General features: G+C 37.6%; 1 protein-coding gene across 5 annotated transcripts in view; it reads right to left on the reverse strand.

Moving 5' to 3' along the window:
• Positions 1 to 14,142, reverse strand: part of NLGN1 (neuroligin 1) — a 381,690-nt gene that overhangs the window by 326,858 nt on the left and 40,690 nt on the right. For 3 of the 5 annotated variants that reach the window (XM_065073820.1, XM_065073818.1, XM_065073823.1), the window contains one exon: positions 535 to 674. The exons of the other annotated variants lie outside the window; for them this stretch is intronic. The gene's annotated coding sequence lies outside the window, so the exon portion shown is untranslated. The remainder of the gene's footprint in view (positions 1 to 534; positions 675 to 14,142) is intronic. 5 annotated transcript variants of the gene reach the window in all.

Here is a 14,142-nt window from a genome sequence, read left to right on the forward strand (position 1 = left end):
AAAATGTAAATAATTTAGAACTTGTGTACCAAACTTGAACAACATTTTCTACTGTATGTTAGTATGTCCACAAGACAGTTTTATATGCTGTATCAATTTCTTAAATAGTCTAACTGCCTCCGGTTACGCAACACACCAAAATGAAGACATGAGACTTCATCTAATTTCGTGAAAGCGTGGCCTTAAAAAATCTAGTAAATTTGAAACAGGCAGATAAAGTTAATCTTACCAGCTAAATAATTCATTTAGTTCAAATATAACAAAAGAAGCAAAGCATTTACATTCTTTGGACAGTATATGTTAATACACAGGCATTCAGAATATCCAAAACATTGAATGGAACACACTAGCCCACAAGAAAATAGATAAATCTAAGTCAGTGAGGACAGGCAATGAATGCTCGCTCCTGGCAGTGGGATGCTCGAATTGATCTAAGGTCACTGCTAAAACCACAGAATGAGTCAAGAAGGGAAGAACAGACACAAAATGACTGTGATATCTTATGACAAGAATCTGAAAATTATTGCACAGTACCTGAATTCCATATGGACTTCTGAAGTTGGGCACAGTTACCCTTCAAGAACATTTCCAAGCATTGAGGTCATCTGCATTTGGCAAGCGAAGATGCCCCATTGATGGTATCAAGTGTCTTGACTGGGCAAATCCACCTGTCCCTGGCAAATGAGGGAGTCAAATCAAAACAGAATAAATATTCCCTCTCTCCTATTTCTAAATCCACCTAAGGAGGCAGCATGGATGATGATACAGCCATGATCGGGCATATAAATGCTTCAGGACAGATTCCATTCAGCACCTGCAGGACCTTCATTTTAATAGTTAAGTGCAAAAAAAAACCCACTGATATTCTCCTTTGAAAGCTGCCATGTGCCATTGAAAGCTGAGGTGATTTACAGGAATCATCAGAAACTTCAGCTTGTGCTTCTCAACAGTTCATTTTTATTCAAGAAAACAAAGTAAAAGAAGGTGCACATTGGGTTCTCCTGCTGTCTTAGATCACGAAATAGTTGTGTTGAAATCAATCACAACCTTGTATCGTGCTTCTCTAAATATCTCAAAACTATTATTCTAAAGTAAATAAAATCAAAACAACCTCTGCTCCCAACTAGAAAGTACCTAATATCAATAACAAGCTTTCCTTTCCACTATCAGCCAAAACATTACCACTACCAGTCTGATAATATCTGCAAATTAAAGCATCCAGCAACATTTAAGCACTGTATATCAAGTGGAGACTTGACAGAGATTCCCATCAAGTCCTCCTTGCTAGGTAAAGAGAAGACCTTCAAAAGAAATTTGACTGGTGATATATTTCTCAGGTCTAGAGGGGCTTCATATTGTGCCCTAATGTATTGCTTCAGTACATCATTTATATTTTTCTCCTACAGCATCACTCATCACTAATGGTCTAAGACCTTTCCCATCTTTCACATGACATTCATCAGAACTGGCTCCTCTCAACATTTTGGTCCCTTTTTGACCAAGGTACTCATTGCCATCTAAATTCATTATCATCAAAACACGACAGCTACAGAGTTAGCTGTTGAAAAGCAAAATCATATTCCTGAAAGCAGAATTCTGTCCCTCATCTTTGGTTTCAATGGGAATGTGTGCAATGCTGATGCCAGATTGCAGGGGTCCTCACCTCTCTGGCTGTGGTTCTGGTGTAGCAAGCAACTGCTCTGAAACTCCACCAGTATAATTAGCTTGCAGCAACCTTTCCCTTTCAATCCAAAATGCAAGTAAGCTTCGTTTTAAAGTAGTCCATGTGCAAACCCATCATGGCATTACTCTGGATAAGCATAAATGGCTGGCACTGCTAGTAACATAGGGCTTTTCAGGAGACAAATATAGCAGCTTAGATAGGTCTCTGCTTCTTCCTTCTAGAGCAGGAAGATCAGCAGACCGTGCCTTTCCAGAAGCACTTTTGCATCTTCCTTTTTTTTTTTTTTTTTTCACTGGAATAGTATAAAAGAGAAAGGACAGCTTCCCAAGTTCTCACTTCAGTCTTGCTGATACTTCCCAAAGCACAACACAGCTATTCTTCAGCAATATTTGCCAAGCAAAATGTACTTTGTATTGCCAGTATCTGTCCTATGCTTCAGTCCAAAGAGTAATGCCACCATTCTGGTATAATTGACATAATACAGAATAGCCCGTCATTATAAATCACAATGTCCTAATGAAGGATAAAAAGAAAAGTAGCATTTATGTGGCACACATAATTCACAGCACATTTACACTGGCATTTTTCAAGAGCTGAAAAGTTATATGGATAGAAGGTGAGAAAGAAATGAAATGAAAAACTGTATAATATACTCACGGGATGTCTGTTCTGATTGGCAACAAATTTCTGAAAACTTTTTAAAGGTCATAGTTACTCAAGTTTCCACTGAAAACGTCAGGTTTTTCCCTCTTCTTTGCTGATCTTAATGTGTCCTTCTTTGTGATTTTGTGTCTAAGCTAGTTATTAACTTTCTTATGCTTGTTGATACTCTTCAAGAACTGTACTTATGCTGCAATATATTACTGTAATAACAATATACTTCAGGTTTTCAATTAGTGTGACTGCTGACATGAAATATTGTACAGAACATAGCAAACTAATAATACGAGTAACAACATGAGATGTAATTGTCCATACAGTACAAGGAAGCTGCATCTATTTTAGGACAACTTGATGGTTTTTAATGGGATTTACTCGGTGTGATAGGAAACCTCCTACAAGCACGTGAGCTTTGATCTCTGTCAAACCTTTATTTCCACTAATTTTTAAATTCAATTTCTGCTGTGCCATTTTGAAGGCTTTGTTGTCATCAGTAGTCCAGATCAAATTTAATAATTAAGATCCTTAATTTTACCAACCCTGAAAAGGCATTTAAAACATCATTGTCACCATGACTTTCCTGGGAGTCCCACAGGAGGGAGCCTTGGCAATGGACAATTTGGGTGTGAGCATTAAATAATGCAGGAAAATAAATATCCCATGTTTCCCAGAAAAGAAATGATATCGTTGAGGCCTTGCAACACCTGGGATGCTTCTCCAGAGTTACACCATGACATATCTCTCTTGGAAGGAAATTTAGTAGCAGGCATGCTGACCCTGCTGTTAAGCCACCCCTGGCAGTCTTAGGCAGTTTTTTGCTTCTTTGGGAAAGGTAAAAGCAACAGATAAATCTCAGAAATCCTTACAGGCAATAAGTTTGGCTGCCTGACCTTCATACTTTTAAAAGACAGGGAACCTCCACATCGGTAACCACAACCACAGAAAAATGCCATAAAGCAGTAATACACTTTTTTAGGCTTCAAACGTATTTTTTTCTTTCCTGCTAGGATAACAGAATTGCTCATATATGCTGCTGGTGAAAGATGAGCAGGTTAATGACAAGACTGTAAAATAAAACTCCACTTAAAGTCAGAGTAACCGTAGCAGTAAGTACTGGTATCTTCTGAAAACTTAAATGAGTCTGCCAAAATGGTTACATGTGTAGCAAGAGCTGAAAGTAAATCCAAGTCTATGGTCCTAAAGCCTAAGTGTAATCACTATTTTATCTCCATTTAAGTGATACATTAGGACAGAAGGAACACCACTATGTTCCTAGCTGTACAAACAGATACTTAACAGTGGTAGCATTTTATGCAAACTACCTATTAAGCTACTAAGAAAGTGCCAAAAAATGTAGCAAAGTAATTAAATAATGGACAAGGCCTGAATTTTATTATGAGCTTTCCAAACCACAAAAATAATGCCAAAACATAGTATAAATTCAGCACCGTTTGAAATTCTTTGGCACTATGGATTCTTCAAGTCCTGTACTCTGATTTACTCTTTATTACTCATCCACAAAACATCTAGCGATTTTTATTACAACTCCCATCCATTACAGTATTAAACTTAAATTCAATATACACTGCAAGGTCGTGATCCCACTGGTGATGAAAATCTGTGTCTGGTACAGCCTGCTTCATTTAAGGCTTAGATCTCTTGACCTGCTAAAGAAATGAGACTCACAAAAGGCATTCTTAGCTGTCAGAAAGAGTCGACTTGGCATCAGAGTGGAAAGTTTACCTAGTATCTCCAAACGGTTTAATTGCATGCCAGACTCTATTTATGAAGGCCCTCTGATGTTAGTGTTCTGGAAGAAAACCCCTCTGGTTATCTGATGTCAAAGTTGAAATTAGTCCTTCGGATCAAATAACAACAACAAATAAATATTTAAGCCAAGCTCTATGTGCATGATATCAGCCGCTGGCTAGAGTAAGTCTATCATCTTTGGAATTGCTTTGATTTTACTCAATATTTGCTAAGTTAAGTTGTACTTTAGACTTTGTAGTACTGCTCTGGCAAACATAAAAACTCATATGCTATTTTGCAAAAACTGAATAGCACATTCTGGGCTGAATGTATACAAAGGATGAGGTCAGAGTGACACAGCCCAACATGTGACATTACTAAATTATAGGGGACCTTACATTCTTGATACTTGGAAACAGTTAGGTACTCATATTGAAAAAATACGATTCTCTAAATGCTTTCACATCTTTATCTCACTCTTCTTTGCTTTATTATTTTCCTTCCTGCCATCTTATTATTTTTTAAGCATCTGAAATTGAGTGATTGCTTCATTGCAGAAGCAGTGTGATACTTTAAATTGTTTACATTTTAATTCTGGAGCAAGCAGCTAGGATTTGTTAAACAAACATAAGGCATGTATTCTCGATGAATTAGGCTAATTAATACTAATTGTACCACTCCTGTTATCTCACCAGCCTTGTCTCTTGCCCCATATTGTCCAGAAAAGGACTTCAGTGAGAAAACAGATCTAGACCAGTTACATCACCCATCAGAAGGTAGAAAATTGCACAAAAACTGTCTAGTTATTGCCTAGCAACAGCATAGTGTTGCCTTAGTATTCTGATTTGCCAAGGCAGAGCAATAAGCCACAGCGATGAAGGAAATGCAGGATACTCTGGATGCAGGAGGATATTCTCCCAGCTCTATGCCCTACAGTCAGAACAGGTTGATCATGTTTAACAGAAATTCTGAAGGTTTCCTGTCTGCCTGTTAGGCTGAATTCTTGCTGAACTCCGGATATTTATACTCTAGGATATTTTCCTTGCCTTTTTGCACAGGAAGAGGACCTTTTTTCGTTTTCACACGCAGAAATCTCCTGATAGACGTGTTGGAGTGGGCTAATAAAAGGCTGACACTTCTCAGTTTCTACCATCTCCAAAACTCATGAGGTGGAAGTCACTTGTACTTACATATTTCTCCTCTATTTCTATTGTGTTAGCTACACAGATTTCCCTCTCCAGTATGAAAAATTACTTTCAAGTCAGTCTTCTGCAACAAGATACCTGCTCATAAAGGGTTATCAGGAATAAAAGTTTCTAATCTGTTCTAATTAACTAATCTAGAATAGGCAAAAATAGAATTAGGCTTTAAGCAAGGACGCTGGGATTTGTAAACCACAGTGGGAATGTAAGGACACTCCTTAGTAAAAACACAGCCGCTACCAGTTACGTTGTTCTTGCTGTGAAAACAATGATAGAGGCCATTCCAGAAATTCAAATTGTGCATGCATAATAAAGGGTGGAAGACACATTTTATAAATGGAGACTTAAGAAAAGCATTTTCAAGCACTTAGGGACTATATGTGACACTCCCATTGTTAGGGATGGGAGCTGAGCCAAAACAGTTATACTCAAAGGGAAGAAACAGTTTGGAACAGTTAAATGGAAATATTTTGTACAAAACGTGTAATTAAAATGTGGAACACTCTTTCATTGTAAAATACTGAGTCTAATAGCTTAGGAGGATGTAAAAAATACCTAGATATTGTAGTCATAAGGACACGTGCAATGTATCATACCCAATTACTCTAAAATAGTATATTAGTCCATGTTGGCAGCACACAAAAATACATCTTCCTGTTCAAGATACGGTGTCATCCACCACTCGTGTACATATTAAAACTGCTCCCTTTGACATACATGGCCAAAACCAGCAAAGCAAAAAAGAAATTATAAAAGTGCTCATTTTATAACGCTTCAGGGAATAGTATAACATTGATCTTGGTATGGAAAGCAGAGCCTTACGTTCCCATTAAAAAGATGCAATTTCCAAAGAAAGAAAGAGAAATTAAGTAAAGCACATAGCAAGTTATTTCACAGTTCTTTGATGGAATCCTCAGTCTACTGAGGGCAAAGCGATTAAATAATTGGCTACCTAAGCCATTAATGAGCAAAACCATATGACTTATAGATGGTTTAATGCTGAGATGCTATTACATGAAGGAGCAGGTAGACAGGTGATGAGTAGTGAATACACTTTCTAGTCCACAGAAATAGGTAAGTGGGATAAAAATAACAAAAATCCCCATGCGATAACTTACAATTATTTGGAAACACAGAATTTTTTGAAGAGAGCAGAAAAAGAGAAAAGGAAAAAAAAAAAAAAAGGCATAGGAATGCAGGGAAAGTTTGATTTCTCTTTACAGAAAAGAACACAAATCTCGCTCTTCTTTCACACCAACAGTAGTGTTTGTGACACTTCCAAAATAATGAAGTTGCTACTAGAAACAGCTCTACCAAACAATAAGTGACTGAAGTACCTGCTTCTTTTTTTGCTTAGTATACTCTCTTTAGAGCTATTCTTTCTTTTGTTTTGTCTTGTATCGAAATGATAATTTTCATGGAAAAAAAAAAATAGCATAGCTCAAGAAAGTAATAGCACTAGCAACCAAACTACAGTAACACAAACTTTCACTGAGCAAAACATGAGGTCTGTTTCAAGGGTTAGAGCTTCATCTTCCTCTGCAAAGACAACAAAGCCATTACTTCAATGATACTTCAGATTCGAGGAGGTCTTGCTTTCAAATGTTTACTATTTTTCCCAAAGTTTGTTAAAACTATTCTTCCTTGGATTCTGTATATGATATTTTACAAGAGTAAAAAACAAAATTGAGGTAATCTGTTAAGACATTTTGGGTACAAATCTTCTCTGAACACATCCAGTGACATGTCATGAAAGTTCAGCAGATTATAGAACAGTCCAGATGATTGGTGACATCTGTGTAAATTTTATATCTCTCTGCTGAAAGATGTAACATTTTCATTAAAAATTTCACTAAGATCCTCCAGAACCTCAATAGCAAAAAGGAGATTTGAAATGTGTGAAAGAAATTCCAGTGTCATCACGTGAGTTGTGCTTTTTGCTTGCTAGAATTTATTTTAAATTATCTGCTTTACAACTGCACGTGGTCTGATTCAGAGTTAGGAGCACATTCACCATCATTCTGTATCTTCTGCAGCCAACATCTGTGACAAAGTATTACTAAATGAGCATCGGCTGCTCTCACATCAGATTGGGAAAATTCCACACCCACTTTGCACTAATGAAAAACTTCTACATTAGTTTAAAAATGGTGGCTAATCTGATCCCAAAAGCTGTATGAAAATTGTCTTATTATGAGTGAACTCTGATTTCAATAAAGAATAAATCTACTTAGTGTTATACCATGCTTTTTATTTATAGTTACCAAGCTTTAAAATCATCCAGTATTGCCTTAGGTGACTATCGCAATTTCAGCTGTAGTTCACAGGCAGCAAATATTATTTCATTATTTAAGACAGCAGGAGAGCCTAATGTGCAACCCACTTTGCTTTGTTTTCTTGAATAAAAATGAACTGTTGAGAAGAGAGAGCATTTCCTTGTGGATTTAGAAGGCAGGACACGTGTGCATACCCAAAATATTCACTAGATTGTGTTAAGTAAAAAAATGTAAAAATAATGGACTTTACAAAAGGTAGCTTTTGGAGAAGTGAATGTAAGAAAATTGATGTGATTAAATAGGGTCCAGAAAATCAAGTGTAGTAAAGGAAGAATATTACTAGCTATGCTTGTTCAAGTAAAACATCTATAGGATGTGTCACAAATGAGAACAGGAGCTGGTGTGCAGCAGCAAAGGATGAGGAAAACAGTATCAAGGATAAAATGACAGCGTTAAAAGGTAGAAAGAATCTGGAATACAGGAGGATTATGTAAATTAAAACAAGAGCCTGAGGCAATCAAAAATACTTGAGAAAGCTAAATTGAAAAATGAGAATCAAATAGTGCAAAGCATCTCAACTAATAGCAAAAGATCTTTTAAGTATAACTATACACCAAGCAACTGACAGGAGAAAAAGGTGATAGAGTGTAAAGGAAGAGGAAGGCTATACAGCAATTATTCCTGTACCTATCTTTACAACTGAAGAGGGCAGACATTTACCTAAGACTCAATACACCAAAATGACTGTGAGAAATTAAAAGAAAAGGTGATGATACCCAAACTATCAATTAACTGAATTGTTGTTCTTAAAACTGATAAGAGACCAGAGGTGAACAATGCTCATCTAAAAGTACTGTGTGAAGTAAGCACAGAAATCAAAGAAGGTGTAATGAAAATTTATATTTAGTACCAGCATTTCATTAGACTGGCATGGGGCCAAGCAGACACACAGCAAGAAATTACCAGTCAGTTCATTTCCCATTAGTTGTCGAGCAAGTCTTAGACAACCATTAAAAGGCTCACACTGGGGCTGGGGAGGAGGGGAACATGAAAATTCAGAGCATAATCAAGGACAGCTAATATTGTTTCAGGTCATGCCTCAGTAACTCAGATTTCATTGAGCCTATTACTGCCTAGCCTGGCAAAGGGGTGCAGTAAATGTCAAAGATGTCAGTTATTTAGATTGTCAGAAAACATTTGACAAAGCTCCACATCTAGGAGGAACATATCAATGTTATAAACTAACACACAATGAGCTCTAATGTGCCAGCAAGTTCTAAAATTTGGTTATTAAACATGCAGCATCACTGTAGAGTCCAAGGATGCAGAGCTGAGAAGAGGATGCTGCAGATCACAGTGGTCCTGGAGAGATGGAATTCAGGTTGAGTTTTCCACTATTCCTGCATTACCAGCAGTAACCCAGACCTGCCCTTTCTACCTGGATGGAGACACATCTGGACACTTTCCCAACACTGACCATTGGCCCACATACTCCTGCCTTGCAGGAAGCTGTGGACAGGTGCCATTCTTGGTCACTGGATAACAGGCTTTGCCTGTCCTGCAGGATAAATCATTTTTAGACTGCACTAAGGACTATTTGCACATTTGTGTGCTGCTAACACCTGTTGGTCCCCTATCTCTTTTTGCTGTATTGTTGCAGTCATCCAAGAAAAGGACTTCATCCAGTTATCAAGTAGAAAACCTATTTCTATCTTCGCAAAAGGCTTTTATGCATCACTATCTGCACTATCACAATGATTAAGTATATTTAAATCTCTTTCTTGACTTTATCAAAGCCCCAGGAAGGCAAATCCTGAAGGAGGACTCCAAGGCACCTCCTGCCTTGTACAGAAGCTGCTCCTGGAGCTGTGTTGGGGGAAAAAAACACATTGCAGTGGCCCTTTAGCTGTGCCCTGACTTGTCTCATCACAGAAGCTGAGAAGAAAGCAGGTTTTATTCCTTATTCCCACACACAGTCTTTGTGGCTGCAATTGTGAAGTTGTGGAGTGAGGGATCACAAGCACCAGAACACGAGTCATGCAGCTTTGCAGAAAGGGATGTCAACAGAACAGAAAGAAAGGAAAAAAAACGAGGAAAAAAAAAAAAAAGTCGCATACTGTCTCTCTCTGTGCCCTCCACCACCTCTGTGCAGCAAGTGACAGGCTGGTGTCTGACAGGCCTTTCGGCACCATCTCATCCTCCCTGCCCTCTTGCTCAAATGCTGCACAACACGATTCTCCCCAGCCGAGCTGGCAGAGGTTTTACAGGGAGCTGGTGTAGGGCTACGGGGAGAAGCGGGAGGGAGATGCGCCCTGTATGAGCCAGCCGGGGAAGGAGGGAGACACACTGAGTTGGAGACAGCTGGGAAAGCCCATGCCTTCAGGGGATGGGGATCAAAGATGGGGACTAAGCAAGGGAACTGGCAAAGAGAACTCCCTCCAGAAAAGATAAACAGAAAATGGGCAAAATTTAAAAAGAGCCTTGGCTTCAACAGGACTATGCATCTGCTTAAAATATGTATTGGATCCTTAATTCATGCTGGAGGAACTGCAGTGTTCCTTCTGCATCATGAAGGAGGATGAGAGATTATTTCAGGTAATCATTCAGTCTTTGGTCTCTTCCACTTGGCAATTTCCGGTGCTCATCTTGGGCAAGCAGTGAACTCTACTACTGGCTAAAATGGCATAAGGCTTACATGTGTATAGATTATGACTACTATCTAGGAGTTAATATTTCCATTTACAGCTTAATCTGCCTTGTGCATGATCCATCCCACTTATAAAGAATGAGTAGATGTGACCACCAGTCACACTGGAGTATTGGAAAAAGTTACTTTGTTTGGAAGGGCAGAACTGAAGCAAATGGAAAGCTACCACTGAAACCGTCTCTCGAGTATTGTATTATTATTGAGAAGTTGTCCTTGTGGAAAGAATTGCAAACTATGTGCAAAAGAATTGCAGAACAGTAAGTTTGAAGGAAGTTTCAAATGCCCTGTTGACAAAGTTTAGTAATAAATTTAAGAGAAAGCATTGTTTAATGAAAGTGTGATGGCAAGATCTTCGGTTAGGGTCAGTTTATATATTTCCTTGTATTTCCACTAAATAAAGTAGTTTACGGAAGCCAAGCCCCTTACTTCATATCTGTAAGATGTAGCTTCATTTGATGAGAGATTTTCCTAAACTCAGCTCAACTACTAAGAAACAGTGACATGTAATTTGTGATGAATCAGGTCTGCATTCTGCATTAAGGTTTTCTGATTTTTTCTTCTTATTATTTTATTTTTCCTAAAAGGGCAAGTGAATAACTCAAATCCCATGACAGGTTTATTGCAGAAAGAAATAGTAGTATTTGCATCTTTTTTTTTCTTGGAATCTGGTAAATCTCTATAGAAAAGTATGTAGGTCATTTCTTCAGCTGAATTAGATAGAAAGAGTATGTTGATTTCTACATGGGCAGTTTTTTTCCACTTCATTTTATTCAGAATAAAACCAAGTGAAAAGTGGAATTGATAACAAATTGTTAAAACAAAAAAAGACCCTTCCCACAACACTTTACAAATTCCAAGATTTGCTTTTCCAAGATATGCTCTCTTATCGCCAAAGTGCTGTGCAAAGGATTGCAGTAATAAAATTATTTCACTGGAATAATTTGGTTTACATAAGAATTCTTAAGCTTTTCTTTGCATTTTCAAAGAATGTATGAAAGCAAATTAGGAATTAGCTGCTAGGTTTAAAATAGTTGAATGTGTTAAGAAAAATGCAGATGTGTAATCCTGCAAATGTATGACAATTTAACATAAATAATTCTTGAATTAATTAAAGGATTTACAGGTTTGTGTTATATTCTTTCTGCTGGCTTTTCTTTTTGAAAGCATGACTCAGAATGATCATCCTACATGTATCTGGCACATGCAGCCATATGGGTTATTTTAGTGCACACAGCTATTTATAACAAAAATTCAAATGTTCTGGGACCTTCTCTGACACATATTGTCCTACGTAGACCTCCCAGCTCTAGTGTCTGCCCACCACCTTTATAGCCCAATGTTGAACAAACCAGAATGATCTATTAATTTGCACACGTCTTTAACTGGCCTGAGATGATCCTAAGAAATGAGGTGCATGTCTCTCACTTTGAGCAGAACATATAGATTCAGAAGTACTGTTAGTCCTTGCCAAACTGTATGAGTGGCGGAGAGGAAAGCAGAAGAAAAGACGGATATTTTCTAATGTTCGTAAGATACGGATGTAACTTTTGACTGTAGAACAAAAGCAGTGCCTCATTCAGCAAGATGACAAAAGATTATTTGTCACCTGGCATAAAATACACTTCTTGCAAGAACCTGGCATGAAAACCAAAGTGATAATGAGTAAAATGTCAATTTCTGTGCAATAAAGTCATTAATGCTGAATGTTAAACAATCATAAACAGAATACTAAACCTTCTAAGACCATTACTGCTTTTCTGTGAACACCTAAAAATCAGGCAAACCTAAGCTGGCATCTTCTCTGATATTATGAAAATAAACAAATCTAATGTCCCAGTATCTTTACAATTACCTTTAATGTCCTAGGACACCAGGTAAACTGTAAGAAACATATACTGCTACTTGTTAATGAATCACATAGGATAAAATTACATCACTCCAGTTAATGGATACTGTTCTTTGCCAAATCTATGGCTTTAAATTTAATTATAGTTGAGTTTCATCAATCACACAGCAAAAGAACATGGTGATGAAGACTTGAACTCCAAGCTCAGCCAACATTCCTGTTTCTCACAGGCACTTGCTCAAGCAAGCACGGGATTCACTGCAGGAATACTCCAATGTGCAGCCACTTTCAATAAACTGTTTATCTTCTACGCAGTAGGTCTTTTGATATTACTCCACTTCTTGTATATAATTAAAAGCATATTATCTTGATTTTTCATAATTACATGCTAAACTGAGAAGTGTCCACTTCCCCACACTTAAACCATGGGTAAATTAGTGAGAAGAGTATTTTTGTTTTCAAGAGATACTGTATTAAACCAGCATGTAAGAACAACAAAATGTATTCTTTCATAAAGGCAATTGCTAGATCATTATGCATTTCAGAAGAAACACTCATCAACCAGGAGCTAAAAAAGTTTAAACAAGCAGTACTTGTGGATGTCACTTCTGTAAAACTTCACACCGAGGCGACTATATTGTATCTGCAACACTAATTAGTACCTAACATGAATACCATGAATTCAAAAACATTAATTAATCCTCATTATTTTTCCTGAAAAATACAGGATATTAGTTCCTATACAGTAAGAGAAACACTAAGATTTAAGAGCTATGCTGAGACTGCCTTATGGCAGACATGTCTAAGAGAAGATCAAAGCATGTTGTATTCTCAGCCCATCTCTTCTAACAACCAACCTGCTAGCAAATGGATCACCATGGATTGGCTATCTCCCAGTCTCACCCTGTACTACACACAAGAAAACCCCCCGCAACTAAGATATCAGCATTGTTCCCGTGGTCTTTGCTGCCTGCCCCCATTTTGCAGGAGTATAAGCAAAATCTCCATTCCTCCCATCTTCCAAGCCACAGAGGTTGCCACCAGAGCCCAACCCTGACCATGTACTTGTGTCCAAATGATCTGAACAAAAGGCAAATTTGGGTTGAGTACAGCCATAGCCAGGGATAAACTACCAGGTAAGCAAAATCACAGGTTAAAAAAAAAACAGAATCATCGTTAGAAACTGTACTCTTAGGACCCGGAGTGACCTCACTGCATTATATTGTGCTTAATGCAACAGTGATGATGGTTAGTAAGTGAGGATTGACCAAACCTCAGATAATTTTCTTCTATGCAGCCTTATTATGTTTAGAGCAGACAGAGCACACTGCAATTTATTCAGAAAAATATTGTTTTAATCACTAGCCCATGACTGTCTCTGGAATACCAATACATTCAAGAGAGAGGAAGAAAAACAACAAGCATAATGTAAGCTGCAGAAGATCAAAAGAAACCAAGAGTGCAATTAATTCATCCATTTTTAGAAGTAATTGTCTTTGCACCTTATCCCAAATTTAATGAGCATTACTTCTCTAGCATGTAAAAAAGCTTTGTTCTTTTGACTTAATTGATTTGTAAACGCAGTAGGAGAAGTGTATCTGAAGTTCAGTAACCTTGATAGTTGAAAGAAATGGAGCATTCAACGGGTGTAAAACATGAGACAACTGCAAACCCTGGAAATGTAACTATGAAATTGATTTCCTGTTCAGTGAAACTCATATGCAGTATATGTGTATTTGCAATTTCAGTTACGTTCCCTGAGTACTCCAGCTCTTTTTATAATTATCTTTTTTTCTTACCTCCTTGTGACATAGCTCTTCATTCTGAAGGACTTAATCAGAATATAGTGGTTTCTAGGGACACAAAAACAATGAGGATTGAATGGCTGGCACAAAATCCCACAGAAAGGGTGACTAGTTTCTTATGGATGACAGAAAACCAAGACTAGCCAGAATTTTATACATGGCATCACAGAGGACTAGTTTGAATGTGGTCAAAGGATTATCAGTAAAGAATAG

The sequence above is a fragment of the Columba livia genome, chromosome 9, assembly GCF_036013475.1.
Source record: "Columba livia isolate bColLiv1 breed racing homer chromosome 9, bColLiv1.pat.W.v2, whole genome shotgun sequence".
Classification (NCBI taxonomy): domain Eukaryota; kingdom Metazoa; phylum Chordata; class Aves; order Columbiformes; family Columbidae; genus Columba; species Columba livia.